The sequence below is a fragment of the Pseudorca crassidens genome, chromosome 10, assembly GCF_039906515.1.
Source record: "Pseudorca crassidens isolate mPseCra1 chromosome 10, mPseCra1.hap1, whole genome shotgun sequence".
NCBI classification, from domain to species: domain Eukaryota; kingdom Metazoa; phylum Chordata; class Mammalia; order Artiodactyla; family Delphinidae; genus Pseudorca; species Pseudorca crassidens.
In genome coordinates, this window is record NC_090305.1 from 61,119,535 (window position 1) to 61,137,301 (window position 17,767).

The 17,767-nt window shown below is 50.0% G+C and overlaps 1 long non-coding RNA gene across 1 annotated transcript; it reads left to right on the forward strand.

Annotated features, from left to right (window-relative positions):
• Window positions 1–56: 56 nt before the first annotated feature.
• On the forward strand, window positions 57–5,979 carry LOC137232295 (uncharacterized). The gene is made up of 4 exons (XR_010946955.1): window positions 57–196; window positions 2,398–2,522; window positions 4,331–4,597; window positions 5,903–5,979. It is a non-coding gene; the product is annotated as an uncharacterized lncRNA (long non-coding RNA).
• The last annotated feature ends 11,788 nt before the right edge of the window (window positions 5,980–17,767 follow it).

Sequence of the window (17,767 nt, forward strand, 5' to 3'; positions counted from 1 at the left end):
GGCGGCCGCGCAGGTGTGGGGCGGGGCTGGGGGAAGCCCCGGCGAGTCGGGTGTCCCAGCGCTCCCTCCGCCAGTCTCACACGTCAGTCCTCAGAGGCGAGGTGTGGGCAGGCCTTCGTCCCTTCGGACCGCATCCCCGGAAGACCCAAACCGTCGCATTCTTTTCTGCTTGGCTCACGACGTTTCCAAGCGCCAGGTTACGATCTCCCACTCCCACACGCCCCCTTAGCCCCACCCCAGGGCGCTCTGCTCGTCCAACTTCAGAGCCACCTCCTCTAGGAGGTCCCCCCGCCAGCCTCCCCATTTTCCACTTCTGCGCCTCGGAGGGCTGGTGCAGGCGGGCCGGATTAGGAGACAGCACAAATCACTTCTGATTCTCTAGGCTGAGGGCGCGACCTGCCTAGGGTCCTGGGCTGCAAGTGCCCCAGATAGGTGGGGCTCACTGTTTGATCCATTTTCAGTCACCCCAACTCATCCCTCGCGCCGGAGAGGCCAGGCTAAGGGAAGGTAGGGCGCGAGTGAGTCCCGACGCCGGGTTCCTTGGTGCCTCCCCTGAGCCCCGGCGACCCGGCAGGGCGCGCTCGGCACCGGCTGGGCTCCCGGACCATTCACGACCAGGCGGGGGCGGAGGGTCGTGCTTCAAGAAGGATGACGAGTCCGCTCCCTTGCGCGTCTGGGCCGGGGCACCTCGGGAAGGAGGCAGAGCTGAAGTTCCAGCGCCCCCACGCGGGAAGGGAAGGTCTGTTGCCAGCGCGCGGGCCCGGTCTGCGCTCTTCCGACCTAAAACAACCAGAGCCCTCCTCCTCCAGCCTTCCCTATTTTACGTACTGGGAAACTGAGATACGGAGAAAGGCCCGGAGCCGGCCTCTGATGCCTCACTTCCAAGGTTCGGCGGGGGACATCGGGCCAGCCCTCCTCCACCGTGCATCCTCAGAGCTCGGTTTATTCTTCCTTAGAATAAGGGGCAGGTTCACTGGCTCCGCGCCCTGGAAGGGCGCCTTCTTGTGGACCAAATGCAGGTGGCTGCCTTGCCCTCTTTCCGAGGGTTCGAGACTGGTGCAGTCGAGGCTGGAGGTGGCGGTGGTGGCAGTGGGGTAGGGTGACTGTGATAGAGGGATGAGGGCAGGCGATGTTCAGTGGAGAGGCGGAGAGGGCTGCGCGTCCCTGGGCGCCTGCGGAATGTGCGGCTGCTTGAAGGAGGTCTTACTCCAGGCTCTGGCTGATCAGCAAGTGCGTCAGAGTTCCCTGAGGGCGCACCCTGCTCTCCCTCCCTGCAGCGCGGGGTACTCGGGCCGCTGACCTTCTAAGGGTAGGATGGAATTATGGAGAGACAAGGGAAAGCCAGGAAGGGATGAGCGCCGAGCCGCTCCTCGATTTCGGCTTATTTGGGGTGCTAGCATTTGCTTCCTATTCTCCCTCCCTCCCTCCTTCCCTCCCTTGCACAATCATTAAGAGTTTGCTGTGTGCCAGGCTCTGCGCTTTGCACTGGGGCACAGAGATATATAAGACAGTGGCACCTGTTGCCTGAGGAGGACCTGGGGAGCTATTGTACTCCCTCCAAATTTCTACCTCCTTCCAGATATAATCAGTAAGCCTGGACATAAGCCCTTCCCCAGACAGGAGAACTGTGGAGATGCCCTTGCCCTGGCCATTCTGGGGTTTGAACTCGCTTTCTCAGGGGAGGAAGTGTTTGAAGAATCACAAGCCATCTCCTCATCCATTCTCACTTCTGGAGGCCAGGTTAGGCTCAGGAGTCAGAGGTCCTTGCCTCCCCCTGCGACCCTGCCACTACTCCCTCTCAGGCCTCAGTGCTCTAGCAGGGCAGTGGAATTTTGTCCTCATTCTGGAAAGTCACCTTTGCTTGGCACAGTGACCCAGGAATCCTAGATATGAATGGCAAATCCATGAGCTTTGGCTCTCATAAACCTTTGCCCACTCTACACACACACACACACACACACACACACACACACACACCCATCTGATCAGCTGCAGAAAGCTGATGAAATCCCACCATTAAAGCATGTCCTTTGGCCTGTTAAAGTTCTGCTCTCTCTGAGAACAAGTATCTTGGTTACTTGAGGGTGCATTTGAGGGAGGTGAGGATTGGGGAATAGGAGAGAGCCAGACCCCACTTTGCCAAGTGACCCTTGGCCAGGCCCAGAAGGGGGCAGATGGAGGAGGGGTGGGAATCAGCTGGGAGTGGCTGCCTCTCCCCTTGTTCTGGAGGGTGTCCACACGACACCCCCTCCTTAGCTTGAGGACTACACGTGGGCAGGCTGGAAGCAGCGAGAGTGACTGGCAGGGCCCCTGGATGCCCTTGCACCCAGGGTGACTGAGGAATAGTAGTTTCCATGCAGATTCTTTGCAATGAAAATTACTTCTTTGTTCTTTCAGAATCGTTCTCCTGGGAGACCCACCCTTCCTTACCTATCAAAAGTCACAAAACAACTTCAGAAGTAAAAGAAGCAGGAAAAAGAAAATAGCCAAAACAAACCAATACCTGAACAATTCAACCAAGAGTATGTTTGACCTTGTTTTGACGAATTGTTACCGCATGTCCTGTTCTATGTCCTGAGGCACTGTGGGGATCACCTGGGGGCCTACTCCTGGGGAGTTCTTGGAATCTGATGAGAAAACCATCCTTTCACCTGTCTGATGATCTGGGAAAGCTTCTGGGGTGGGAGTGGGATATCAGAAACAGGAGGTGTGTGTGTGTTGGGGGGGGGGCACAGAGACAGACTATTTGAGGGGGTGGGAAACAGTGACTTGGATCTCCATTCTCCACCCCCCACCCCGAAGCCCGAGTCCCTCTGGAGTTGACCTTTGCCTCATCAGTCCAGGTTTGGGGAGGGGGCCACAGCCACCTCTTGCTCTCTGCTCCCCCATGTCCTCTTGAATGGATTCCTCCAAGGGTATTCTGTTCTGAAGTCTCTCCTCCTGGATCCCTGGAACCAGTCTCCAGTCTCTGGCCCAAGCCCCACCTCCCTTCTGGATGCGGGAAACAGAGGGGTGCAGAAGGTGGGGGGAAAGACAGAGAGGCAGAGTCACTTGCCTTCCCCCGTGATGACAGGCGAGGCAGGAAAGAGTCGGCAGTTACTCATTTGGAGCCTGCGTGGCTTCCTGGCTGCCTGCCTCATTCTTGCTGTGGGTGCCACCTTGCCTCCCCCAGTCCTTCTCCCACCTCTTGAGTCGTGCACTCACTGCTTCAAGGCTCCCAGCTGAGGAACTCAATGATGGTGAGGTCTGCAGTGGAGTGGGAAGGGCAGCTGGGGACCACGGTGTGGTCTTGGCCTCCTTGGCAGGGACCTGGCCTGGAGAGTCACTGCTCAGGATGCCCCTTCCGGAGCCATCCACATTTCTGTGTGGATGCAAGCAAGATTTGCCTTTTCTGGGCTTCTGAGTTGAAGACACCTTAGGTCTTTATTCATCGAGTGGGGCTGGCAGCTCCAAGGATAAGAGGTGCTCATCACCTCCCCAGGCCTCTCCTTCTTTGGGGCCGGTTCTTCCTGTGAGAAGATGTTTCTTAACTCCAAGCCATGGTTTGGTGGAGGGCAGGAGAGGCCTATTGCTTAGAGAAGCAATATTCCTTTCATCCTTTCTGTAACTGCTTGCAGTGAATAGCATTCCTTCATCCCTCTTGTATCACCGCCTCCACTGACCTGGCCCTCTGATGAGCACTGGGGATGTTGCAGTGACTTAGACATTGGCTGCCCCTCTAGGACAGCCTACCACTGCTTCAGAGGGCACTGGAGGGATCTTCTGGTGATGCTGCAGCTGCACTAGCTAAAAAACAAGAGTTCATGGGAGTGCAGGTGATGGAGGGAGAATTGTTCTGACTTGAGAGATGGGGAAATGAAGCCCAGGGACGGGTTTGGAAATGGCCAGCATCACTCCTTGGTCCTGGAGGCTGGGCTTAGAGCTCGGGAGGGGAGGGGGCAGAGGGGAGGTGATGGTGCCAACTCTAGGTGCATCAGTTCAGGCCCTCTAGTGATCAGATGCTAAGACGGAGTTAGTATTATCGGAAGTTTATTGGATGGCAGGGGGGCCCTGTGAAAGACAAAGGAGGAAAAGGCAGGACCCAGCAGGGAGAACCTCAGACTGCGACCCAGCTCTGACAGAGCCTCTGCTAGCCTGACCCGGAGCTGCAGAGCAAAGGTGACACGTGGACGCCTTAGTAACCCTACTCTGCACAGTCAGTGTCTGGGGGCCATCTGGGAAGAGCAGAACCCTCACCTCAAATGCTGTGGTGCATCCTGAAAGCGCTACTCAGAGAGCCTGTCAGCTCACTGCATTCCCCACAGCTGAATGGCACGTTCTTTCTTGACAGGAGATCCAAGTGAGGCATGTCTGCGGCTACCACAGGGGGGAAACTGAGGCGTGGAAAATGAAGGCCGGGGGAGAGCTCCTGCTCCAGGAGACAGAGAAAGAGGAGCCTAAGGTCCTACCCTTGGGGAATGCCTATTCTGGGCACAGACAGGGATGACTTAAGAGGGAGCTCCTTTCCTCAGAATCCCAGGGCTCATTATGAGGGGGTCAGCGGTCTGTCATCAGGCGGCTTGGCATCGTGGTACAGCAAGTCTGGGAGACTCCAGAGGTGAGGACTCCCCGCCTCCCCCATTTACTCTCTAACAGCAGCCACAGTTTCTTGGTCAAATGCCTACTGCCGTATCTGTGTGCGCATGTGCGTGTGTGTGTCCGTGTGTAAGAGCACGTGAGTGTGTGTGCTGTGTATGGGTGTGAGTCAGGACAGACGCATCTGCTCCCAGCCGGGTCTGAGAGCAGGGCGTGGCCAGCGTGTATTGGGAGGAGGCTGAGTTAGGGGCAAGGCTCTGGGTGATTAGTGGCAGAGAGGGAATGAGTCACAGGGAGGGTGCCCAGGACCCCAGCACCAGGCTGTGTCTCAGAGCTCATTCCTGAGGCAATGGACTCTGTGGCCCTTGTAGCACCCCGACCCCAGGAGGAGCTCAGCCTAGGTCCACAGAAGATCTCAGTTCCCACGCTCACCTCTCCACTCCCAGCCCCGGGTTCCTGTGAATTGTTGTGTAGCTGGCCTTGGACAGAGATTCTGGACAAGGAAGATAATGTTAACGGGACAAAACAGACCTGGGGATTAAGTAACATAATTGATGCCATCAGAGACTAGTGTGTGTGTTAAAAATTTAAGGCCATCGACGGAAAAAGATGGAAGTCTCAATGGAACTCCCAAACAACTAGAAGAAGGAAAAATAACACAAAGAAAACTCCGTCAATGTGGGAGATTAGAAACAAGAATACATGATACATAGAAGCATAAAATCAGATATCAGGAATAATCACAAACATTAATCATCACAGTAAATGTGAAAGGAGGAGAATTTAAGATGGGAAATTTAAGAGGAATAGTTCATACTATTAGAACATTCAATCTATCAAAAAGATGAAATAATCATGAACATCTAAGCATCTAATGATATAGCCTCAAGATACATGAAAAAAGGATGAATTGTCAAATCTACAGTCAGAGTGGAAGACCTGAACACCCTTCCCTCAGGAGTTCCATTCAGCTGTCAAAAAAAAAAAAATCAACTAGAACCACATTTCCCAGCAGGGATAGCTATCTCAAAATATGGTATTGAGCAAGAAAAGCAGGTTGCAGAATGAGGTGTACAATACAGTGTTCCTTATATAGAACTTAAAATCTGCAAACAATACTATGTAACTTTTATGGATACAAAAATATATAGAAAAAGTCTAAAAAATGTCCAGGAAAGATAAACGTGTAAGTCCTGTTTTCTCTCTGTAAGGCAAGGGAGGGGAAAGGGATAAGGGAACTGTATTAGTTTTCTGTTGCTGTGTTACAGATTACCACAAACTTAGCATCTTAAAGCAACACCCATTTATTACCTCATATTTTCTGTAGGTCAGAAGTCCAGATATGGTCTACCTAGGTCCTCTGTGGAAATCAAGGTGTTGGCCTCCTACTCTCCAACCTCAGCAGGCAAGTTGAGTATTATTATTGTTTTTTAACTTGTTAAGAAAAGCTTCAAAATATACAAAGTGGATAAAATAGCATAGTGAACTCCCACGTATCCCCCATCACTTTGTTTTCTCTGTGTCCCCACCCCAGCCATGATCATTTTAAATCAAATCACTGATCTATCATTTTATATTTAATATAACTCAGTAGTTACCTCTACAGGATAAGCACTCAAAAAAAAAAAAGAAAGAAAGACCCACAATACTATCATCACATAATACCATTTTTATGCTCACCACACCTCCCCACCTGCCAAAATTCCTTAACAGCGTTAAATAATGTCATTATTTAATTTTCTTTCTTTGCCTTATAAATACTTTTATTTTCTACCAGTTGTTTGTTTAAATAAGGCTCACATATTATAATTCAATATAGAGGCTCCCTCATCTCTCTGCCTCTCCTTTCCTCACAAGTTCTCCTTGGAAGAAATTGGACTGGTCCTGTTCACTGGCTTCCCACAGTCGGAGTTTTGGTGATTGCGTTCTGTGGTGTTATTTAACTATTTCTCTAAGACTGATTATTTTAAAACACATCTTAAAACATACATGAGGTGATTTGCTCCTTAGTTCAAAGTGCTTACAAATCCTGAGTGAGACCCCCATCACCTCCCCTTTACCTCTCCTCTGCTTCTCCCACTCTTGTCTCCAGCCACCCTGGCCTCCCTGCTAGTCCAAGAACTCATTCCTGGCCCACTCTTTTTTAAAAATTGAAATGTAGTTGATTTACAATGTTGTGTTAGTTTCTGGTGTACAGCAAAGTGATTCAGTTATACATATATTCTTTTCCATTATAGGCTATTACAAGATATTGAATGTAGTTCCCTGTACTATACATTAGGTTTTTTTTTTTTTTTTTTTTTTTTTTTCGGTATGCAGGCCTTTCATTGCTGTGGCCTCTCCCGTTGCGAAACACAGGCTCCGGACGCACAGGCTCAGCAGCCATGGCTCACGGGCCCAGCCACTCCACGGTATGTGGGATTCTCCCAGACCGGGGCACGAACCCGCATCCCCTGCATCGGCAGGCAGACTCTCAACCACTGCACCACCAGGGAAGCCCTACAGTAGGTTCTTGTAGTTTATCTATTTTATGTATAGTAGTGTGTATATGTTAATCCCAAACTCTTAACTCATCCTCCCCCACCTTCCCGTTTAGTACCCGTAAGTTTGTTTTCCGATTCCTAGCCCACTCTTGCTCTTGGGTCTTAAGTCCCTCTGCTTGGAATGCTCTTCTTCCAGGTATCACCATAGCTCCTCACCTTTCTCTTTAAGGCTGACTCCCTTACTTCATACTCTAAACTGCTTCCTCCCCTCCGAATCCTGGACTGGGCCCCCTCACCCTGTCTACATCTTTCCCCCATTGTGCTTATCACCTCCTAAGTTACAATGTCCTTTAGTTATTTGTGAACGTACTCTATTACACATATTGGCTGTTTCTCTCTGCTAGAATAGAAGTTCCACGAGGGCAGGGATTTGCAGGTGTTTTGTTCCCCAATGTATCTCAAGTCCCCGGAATGGTGCCTGGCACATGGCCCTCTATTGGTGTTTATTGAATGAACAAATAAGTGAATGAGTCTTCCTAAAACCCATAGCTGACGCCGTCCTCCCTTTGTCCCAGGATTCTAATGCTGCCCTCTCACAAGCTCTGAGGGAAGCTCTCCCCAGCCCCTCCTTAGTCTGGTCTTGGATATGCTTCCCCACTCCTGCCCAAGCCTTGGGCTCTGCCTTGTAGAACATCAAGCTCTTTCATGCCTCCCTGGCATTGCCTGTGCTGTTCCTTCTGTCAGGAATACCCTCCTCCACACGTCTCTCAGGGGAGACTTTGTCATGCTTCAGGGCTTGAGTCCATGTCAGTCACTGCCTCTGGGAGGACCTGGGATGATAGGCCCAGAGTGGTGATGATTGGGTAGCAAGAGAGCTGGAGCTCCTCCTGCAAGCCTATTCTGCTTAGACCTATCTTTGACTCTAGGCCAAATCTGACCCTTGATCACAGGCTGATCCCTAATGACCTAAGGCCTCCACCCAGAGTTACACATGATCTTAGACTGATCCCTGCCTCTAACCTGACCCCTGACCCTTATCATGGGTCTCAATTAAAACTAACCTTTGATCCTGATCATGGGCCTCAATCCAGAGTGACCCATGACCCCAGGATCATACCTCACTTCTGAATATGGGCATCAGCCTAGCCTGGCTTCTGACCCCAATCCACCTTGCCTGTCACAGGGAGTGAGAATGTGTGGCTGGCTCCCGTCAGGCAGTGCCTGAGTCTCCAAGTCCACGGTCCCTAGAGAGAGGCCAGGGCCTCAAGGCTGGGAGTCTCCAGGACACCTGGGGGAAGTTCTCACTTCTGCCTGTCCTCTTCCCATCCCTCCCTCTGGCTCCCAGTCCAGTGGGTGCTGCCCCAGACTGAGGGGAGACACCTCCCTACCTCAGGGAGCCCCACTATGAGGAAACACAGCCCTGCTCTCCAAGAACCACAGTCTGAGGGGGAGATGCAGCCCTCGCTCAGGGAGCTCACTCTGAGGAAACCCAGCCCTGCCCTTGAGAAGCCACAGTGAGGGGGAGATAGAGCACTCCTTCAGGGAACCCGACTCCGAGGGGAGACCCAGGCCTGTCCTCAAGGACCTCCAGTCAGAGGGGAGACACAGCCCTAAATCAGGGAGCATGACTCTGAAAAAAACACAGCCTTTCCCTCGAAGAGCCCCAGTCTAAGGGCGGAGACGCAGCCCTGCCTCACGGAGCCCGGGAGGGGAGACACAGCCCTGAGGGGAGACACAGCCCTGCTCTCAGGTCTCTTGACTTTGTGGCCAGGCACCAGGGGATGGGACTAACTGGCCAGAGCAACCCACACTTCTTTTTGCTCAGATCTGGGTAAAAATAGCCTCAGCTGCCCATGCCTCTCTCTTACTTCCCCTTTATCCTGACCCTGCTCAGGCCCAAGTCACTTGTCAGCTCCCCCTGCCCTCGGCCTCTTCTTGCCTGGGATGGGACAGGGCCCAGAAAGATGGGGCCAGGGGCCCAGACAAGTTAAACAGTTCTGCTGCAGCCCAAGTGAATCCTGACACCCGTTGCTGCTTCTGGGTAGCCACCCTGGATTGGCTGTTGGCTCTCTTGCCTCTTGATATGAGATAATTTGCTCCAGATATGAGATAATTTATCCACCCTTGAGGTGTGTAGACATCTCTGTCCTCTGCCTTGAAAGGGGTGAGGAGGCAAGGAGGAAGTTCAGCCCCTGCCCTTGGAGCCCTCAGAGTGGTTGAGGAGACCAGAATCTTCTGCACGGATGAGTTAGGGTGTGAGTGGAGGCCACAGGCTGGACTTAGGCTCTCTGAGTGATGCAGCCCAGAGGTGGGGCTCAGTGGGAACAGTGCTCTGAAGGGGCCGGAGCACCAGGGAGGGGAGGTCTGGAACTGGTGGTGGAGGCGGGATTGTGTGTGTGTGTGTGTGTGTGTGTGTGTGTGTGTGTGTGTGTGTATAACCTACAGCTGGGGAGCAAGAAGGGAGTAGAGGGTAGAGGCCTTGCAGGCTAGAGCCAAGGCCACATTTGAGGACAACTGGGCACCACCAGAGGACCAGGAGAAAGGCCTTGGCCCAGGAAAGTACACAACTGTGTGCATTAAAGAAATGTCCCATCGCTGGTCTCAGAGAAGCATCAACTCATGGGGAAGCTTGGGCCTGAGGATCCCTTAATCTGCGACCAGAGTAGGGTTGGGGTCGTGGCCTTCCCTCCATGTGGAGGGGCTGGATGTGTTTCATCATGGCCAGGGTGCTCTAGCCTGGCGCATGCTGGCCACTCAGCTGTTGCAGACTCTTCCTTAGTCCTCCTGACGTCACGGTGAAAAATATATCCATGCAGAACACGTGCCCTTCTGGTAGCACCGTCTTGATTACTGGGGTGGAAACTACTGCTCCCCTACTCTTGGCCCACATGGTTCAATGGTGGAGTGGGGGTCAGCCTTACTCTGGCTCCAGTAGCGGGTACATGCCTTAGGCCTGACCAGTGAGAGCCTTGCTGATGGTCACATGCCTCAAGCTGAGCCAGTGAGCACCAGCCCTGGAACTTTTGCCAGAACTCTGGGAAAAAAGTGTGTTTCTCTGCTAGCAAGCCAGGAAAACATAAGCCTGCTGCTGTTGTGGCCACATTGACCTGCCTGAGATTTGAGCCAGGACACAGGATATCAGACCCAAGAGATGAAGAGAGACATATCTGCTGACATTATCTGAGTCCCTGGATCCAGATGCACCTAAGGCAGACATTTTTTTCCTTGAAACCTTTTTTTTTTTTAAAAATTGGGGTATAGCTGTTTTACAATGTTGTGTTATTGTCTACTGTCCAGCAAAGTGGAGTTCCCTGTGCTATACAGCAGGTACCTAAAGCCGATTTGCCTGTGGACTTTTTAGTTTCTGAGCTACAGCTCCCTTCTTTGCCTAAGCCAGTGTCTGCTGGCCTTCTGTCACATGAAATGGAAGCACCCCTTCTCCCCACTAGAGCCCAAGCTGTTCGGGGAGGCCACCTTCGGATCACGCTAAGCACCTCCATTGTGAATATGCAGAAGCCCAAATCTGACCTCTTTAGGTGAGGCTTATGTTTTAAGTCCTTCTGAACGCATCTTCTCCATCAAAATTTACTTGTCCCGTGTCCCATCCCCCTGACTTTTCTCCTGCCCAAGAGCTGGCTAATCTGATTAAACAACTAATCACACATGTAGACCCTGGCAAGCATTTGCTCAAAGAGCCTTTTCAAGAAGGAGAGATTCTAATCTCGAGAATCTTGAGCTCCCTGTGGACAAGGTTTCCAGAGAGACTTTGGGGACCTGTCTCATTTCACTGGTCAAGCTGCCCCTTGGGAGTCCTCGATTCTTCACCTCTGGTTGCCTGCAGCGGGGAGTCCCAGCCTCGGGCCATGTGGCAGCATCACCACCAGGTGGCAGTGGCGCCAAGTTCCTGAGGCCTCAGGACGCCGCTCAGCCCAGTTTACTTGATGTAAATAGAAAGAGGAGGGTGTAAGGAATGGAGCCCCGGCTTTGGAGCCATCCAGATAAAATGGGAATTACTGCTCTGCTACTTAGCGACTCCAGGCCGTGGACAAGGGGCTAGAATTGTTCCTCAGTTTCCTCCCTCAGACTCAAAACTAATTGTGTCACTGCAGCAGCTTTTAAAGTAAGCCCCACTCTCCCAGAATCTTAACTTCTTGAGGGCTTTCATGTCTCAGGCCTGCTCTAAGATCTTTACATATATTATCTCATTTGCTCCTCAGAAAGATTGTGAAGCACGTGCTATTATCGTCCTTATTTTCCAGATGTGGAAACAGAGGCACAGAGAGGGTCAGGAGCTTGTCCAATGTCACCCAGCAGAGCTGGCATTTGAACACAGGCAGGCTGGCTTCAGAGCCTCTCTTACCTAACCATCATGCTATTCCACGTCTAACACCAATGTGTGTTACATTCTACTCCCACATGACTGTCGTTGGCCACAGCCTGTGGCAGAGACTGAGTGTTGGGAAGATAGTAAAATCAGAAGAAATACAAAGAGAGACGCTTCATGATCAGGTCACCCCAAATCCTTGCCAGTTTTCCAGAGTTCATGACCTGGGGACTTAAGACTGTTGGGAGAGTCTTCTACAAGGCACTGATGTCTTTTGTACCTGGAGAGAACAGCTTCCACCACCCCTGCAAATTCCTTCCACTCCAGATCACAGGGTCTCTGTGTCCTGGCTTAGAGTATATGGGGATTTGTGAGGGAGGCATTGCTGGTTCTCTTCTGGGGCCATTACTCCCTTTTGTTCCCATCCTCAGTGTCTAAAGCTCATCTTTTTTTTTTTTTTTTTTTTTGCGGTATGTGGGCCTCTCACTGCTGTGGCCTCTCCCGCCGTGGAGCACAGGCTCCGGATGCGCAGGCTCAGCGGCCATGGCTCACGGGCCCAGCCGCTCCACGGCACGTGGGATCCTCCCGGACCGGGGCATGAACCCGTGTCCCCTGCATCGGCAGGCGGACTCCCAACCACTGCACCACCAGGGAAGCCCTAAAGCTCATCTCTTAATCCTCCTTCCTGTGTCCTGGTGTATCCCTGCATTCCCGGGAGGCCAGGGCTGACAGGAGGGAAGGCTGGAGACCCCGAGCATCTTTCGGTCTGGGCTGGCATTCTCCACAGTCCTGGGAGTGTCGTTGCCCGGGCTGCCCTCAGTCATAGACCTGCAACAGCGTCCTCCTGCTCCGGAATTCCTTAGGCCAAGCCCATGGAGGTTGAGAGTGCGGGTTCCGGAACTAAACAGCCGGCCTCACGCCTCAGTTCTGCCACCTGCCAGCAAGGTGACTCTGGGATACTCACCTAACTTCTTTGTCTATATTGCTTCATCAGGAAAATGGAGATAAAAAACACCTACCTTACGGGGTAGTTGCAAGGGTAGAGAGGCTGACAAAGGAAAGAATAACGCATTTAGAAAGGATTAAGCATAAAAGTGCACCAACTGGCACAGGGCTTGATCCATGGGGGTTTTTGCACAGAGGCACATGTATGGGGTGTGTGTGTGTGTGTGTGTGTGTGTGAAAATCTGGTCTGAGTCCCACCATCAATCTGCTCTGATGCTCTGAAGAAAGGGGTCCCTGCAGGTGGCAGCTGTGTTCTCCTCATCTGATTTCTGAAACCTTACCCAGAGGCTGGCTCTGGGGCTCCCTGGGATGCAGACCAAACATTTTCCTTCCCCTGCTGCTGGTCACGGGGTGGCGATGCACCCCAGGCTGCTGTGTCCTGCGGCCCTTCCTTGCCTGTGTCTCCCTCTTCAAGCTCAGAGTGAGGGGGCCTTTTAGATTCTCCCAGTAGTAGGGCTGCCAGATTTAGCAAGTAAAAATACGGGTCACCCAGTTAAATTTGAATTTCAGGTAAACAATGAGTGATTTTTTAGTCTGTCCCTAGTATTGTGTTTTATCTGCAACCTTAGGCGTGGACCCCATGCCTGTCTGAGGTCCCTATCCTATCCCCCTGGTCCCTAGGTCCCTAGGAAATGCCCCGCAGTTTCCATATAGCGGGTGGTGGAGGAGCAACGCCATTTCCAGGGAAAGCCCCAGTGTCCACCTCCCTTGCTGCCCACATGACCCCCAGAGGCTGTCCCTTCCTTAATCCTGGGACCCTCCTCTCCTTTGGGGCAGGGAAAACTGGCTCTGAGCTATCACAAGTCTTCAAAGTTTCTAGATGATCTGTAAATTTCATGCCAAGTCCTTCAGTTTCTTACAACTCAGAATGACTTTTGACATTTAAAAGCCAAGCCAAAGTTTTGAGTTTCTTGTTCTCTCATCCTGCCCCTGTGGGAGGTCTTAGCTATTGGGCTAAGAAAGAACAAGGACACACGAGGAGATGCAGCTAATATTTCCACGTGTTCCCCAGCAACACACAGAGGGTCTCAGTGAAATCTCCCCAGTCTCAGCCCTATTCCCATCCCAACCCTGTTCTTTGTTTCCATGGCCACTGGGGTGCTGGTCGTTCCAGGTGTCAGGCTATTAAAGGACAGGTGTACCTGGTCCATTCATATCCACCTCCCTTGTCACCTGTCAGAAAATACAGCAGTCAGTTCTCGGAGCTGCTTCCCAGAGGGGACTGTCATTGTGTCTGTTCTATCAGTCAAATGCATCGCATCAGAGAATCGTAGCCCATCTCTCTGCCATGAGCTCGGGAGGGAGAGAAGACAGAGGAGCCTGCAGAGACTTCTGAAAACTGAGAAGTGCTTTATCACAGCCAAGGACACCCTCCCGGTAATGTTGCCTCAACATCCCCTTGTCATTCAAACATCGCTGCCCAGTGAGCTGGGAACCTGCACCGCCAGGCTCAGGAGACTGAGGGGACCTGGGCATGACGTCCCCACAGGGCACAGTGAGCCTGCGAGACAAAGGGAAATGGGAATTTAATTCTGGAAAGAGTTCTTCCTCAGCCATCAGGCTAAAAATGCACTCATTTGTGTAAGACACAGGCCTCAGTCACTGAAGAAAGTGAATGTGTGATGAAGGGAAGCGTCCTACACTTGGCAGACTTGCTGAGAATTCACACTTCCTGAGTCAAAGCCACTGACATTTCAGAAGAGCCAAATTTAATCAAGGCGTTTTGAAAGATCCAGACTGAATCAGAGAGACATGAGGCCCTATTATCAGCAGGAATCTCGATGACTACTTGGAACTGTGTTTGCTGGGAAGTATAGCTTTCTCTTGAAAGTGATGGCAACATCGATTTTGTAAGAGGGCCTGTTTTTTGGGAGGGGTATAATTGTTTTACAATGTTGTGTTAGTTTCTACTGTACAGAGAAGTGGAGTTTCCTGTGCTATAGAGCAGGTTCTTATTAGTTATCTATTTTATACATATTAGTGTATATATGTCAATCCCAATCTCCCAATTCATCCCACCACCACCCCCGCTGCTTTCCCCCCTTGGTGTCCATGCGTTTGTTCTCTACATCTGTGTCTCTATTTCCGGAGGGCCTGTTTTAAGTCAGGTCGTTAGCATCAAATATGGAAAGAATAGTTATGCCTGAGATGCCAGGTTTGCCCCAAGATGCAGCTTGGAGTGTCTTGGGAATACCATGGGCAGAAGTTTTGCAAACTTGAGGATTGTAGCCTTGAGGATTATGGGTTCAAGGGAAACCTCATTAAAAGGCTGAAATGCAAAACCTGAAAACGAGCTGCTCTGAGAAGGCCTGGAGGCCTTCGTCTGTCCCTGTCTGATATTTGCCACGTCTGTCTGTCTGTGTAGTATTTCTCCCCCTTCTAGAATGTAAGCTCCACAAGACCAGGAGTTTTTTAAATATAATTTTTAGAATCAGAAAAAGAATGAATATATGTATATGTATAACTGAATCACTTTACTGTACACCTGAAACTAACACAACATTGTAAACCAACTATATGCCAATAAAATTTTAAAATAATAATAAAATATAACATAATTTTTTTTTAAGTTTGCAGTTATTACAAAATATTGGCTGTATTCCCCATGTTGTATAATGCATCCTTGTAGCCGATCTTACACCCAAATGTTTGTACCTCCCTCTCTTTCACCCCTGTATTGCTCCTCCCCTCTTCTCTCTCCACACTGGTAAACCCTAGTTTATTCTCTATAACAGTGAGTTTGCCTCTTTTTTGTATATGCACTAGCTTGTTGTACTTTTTTTTTTTAATATTTATTTATTTGGTTGCGTTGGGTCTTAGTTGCGGCACACAGGATCATCGTTGTGGCGTGCGAACTCTTAGCTGTGGCATGTGGGATCTAGTTCTCTGACCAGGGATCGAACCCGGGCCCCCTGCATTGGGAGCACGGAGTCTTAGCCACTGGACCACCAGGGAAGTCCCATGTTGTATGTTTTAGATTTTACATATAAGTGATATCATACAGTATTTGTCTTTCTCTGTCTGACTTATTTCACTTAGTATAATGCCCTCCAAGCCCACCCATGTTGCTGCAAATGGCAAAATTTCATTCTTTTGGTTTGGCTGAATAGTATTCCATTGTAGGATTTTTTTTTTCCTGATTTGTTCATTGCCATATCCCCAGTGCTGTGAACATTGTCAGGCACAGGGTAGCCCTTGGTATGTATTCACTCAATGAATGAATGAGTGAATGAATGAATGAAAAGACCTCTGAGGCCAAGCACATCTCATCCTTTAATACTATTACTAATATTACTATTAGCATCCACTTATTATGTGCTCTATCTTGTATTCTTACAGCATATTTAGCAGCTCATACACCTGATCTTATTCAGTCTTACTCAGTCTTCACAATAAGCCTGTATAGTAGGTATTTAAGTTCCTACTTTACAGGTAAGGAAACAGAGGCTTCGAGAGATTTCCACATGGCCAGTAAGTGATGGAGCTGGTATCAGCACAGGCCTGTTTGGCTCAAAGACTGAGGTACCCCACTGCTCTCTCTCTTTCTTTCTCTCTCTTTCTCTTAAAATAACAGCCTTATCGAGATACAATTCAATAAGACTCAATAGGGCCCACATCTGGTCCACAGGACACACACACACACACACACACACACACCCTTGATTTCCCAGGCAGGAGTACTACTCCAGGCCATGTTGTTCCCCAGCTCAGAGAACCCAAAAGCCTTCTGAATATTCCCACTGAAGCCCTCTCTCTAGACCAAAAGCAATGGAGGTAGCATTCCCTCTAAACTCTTGAAGTCCCAACACAGTTTTCTCCAAAGAATTCCTCCTCAAATCATATCTCGTTCCATGCTTTCATCTTGCTTGACATCCTTGATCCAGCTGAGGGTTCCCACTTACTTGGTAAGTTTGTGTATGGGAAGGCTGTGTCTCAGATTGACTTGGCTATCTTGTGGTTAACATAGTGAAGCATCTTCTGAAACTGAGGCCAGAGGAGCCCCGTTTTAACATCCTTCTAAACAGGCACCAAGATCATACAACTACTCAGGGTTTCCTTTCCTTTTGTCCTCCTGCCTGGATATTGGGAGCTTCATGGTTCGTAGAGCCGAGTTCCATTAGAGTAGAGTAGAATCAGAAGTAGCAAAATGCTGTTTGCCGTGAATTTATGGAGAGATGTTACTTTCAGATCCTGTTAACATTTCTGTCTTCCCAGAGCTACCTGGAGAGGGTCCAGAGATGCTCAGATGATGATTACGTCCACCTGACTTCCTTCTTCCTCTTCTTTCAACTTATTTACTAAAAATACTTCACACCTTGGAGGAAAGCCCCAGAGGACTGGAGTTGGTGGCAACGTGGAGGAAGGTAGATGAGTTGGATACGTCTCTGGGATCATGAATCTTGGGTGGAACCGAGGTTTTTACTCAGAGCTTTTATCTGTTTATCCCCAAGAATCACTAACATCCACCAGATTTCTAGGAAGCCTGTATTTAAATTCACAAAAGCAGGTCTTCTGTGTCTTTCTACCCAGGAGCTGTACGGAGGAAAAAATGAGTGGGGATTTGGAATAGATATTTCAAAGACTTGCAGTCCCTGATGAGATATATTTCCAAATAGTTCTCTAGTTCTCCAAAGCGTTTATGACTTCTTTTACACACACACACACACACACACACACACACACACACAAATTCAGGCATTTGATGTTTCTGAAACCCAGCCCGAGGCAGAACCTTAAACATATCTCAAGTTGTGATCACAGAAGCAACAGGCTCCCACTGGGGTTGAGGTTCTGAAGGGCATTGCATGTTAAATTTATCAAAGCCACAGCAACCAGATCTTTATAAATAATTCTGGCATCCTTCATTGCTCCTTTTTTTGCCATCAGCCTGTGGGGGGCAATTAGTTTTCATAGAAAAGAGAAGCTTCTCACTTACACCGTTGCATTCACAGCACTTTTGTTTTTATGAACACTTCATTTCCTCAGTCTCCAGATGAACTTCTGCAATATTGGAAATTTCTTATTTATGAAAACCCTGTAAAACTGTTATGTTTCAGTTGAACTTAAGGTTTTTCTATCCATTTGCGGGGTCATGTTCTGACAAACTGCGGCCCCTCTGTTTGCTGGGCACTAATGGAAGGGGAAGTAAAGCCCACGCAGACATGTCTCTGGAGATGAGCTGGAGAAATTCACAGAATTGAAAACAGACAGAGTTCAGTGAGAAGAATTCTGACACAGAGGCCATGCATGGAAAGCAGGTAGAGGAAAGGGGGAGGATACCAAGAAGGCTGGTTAGGTTTGGAAGGATGTGTGGAAGTCAGACATACCAAGAAAGAAGGAAGGGTTTTCCAGGCACAGGGAACAGCATGTGTGAAGGCAC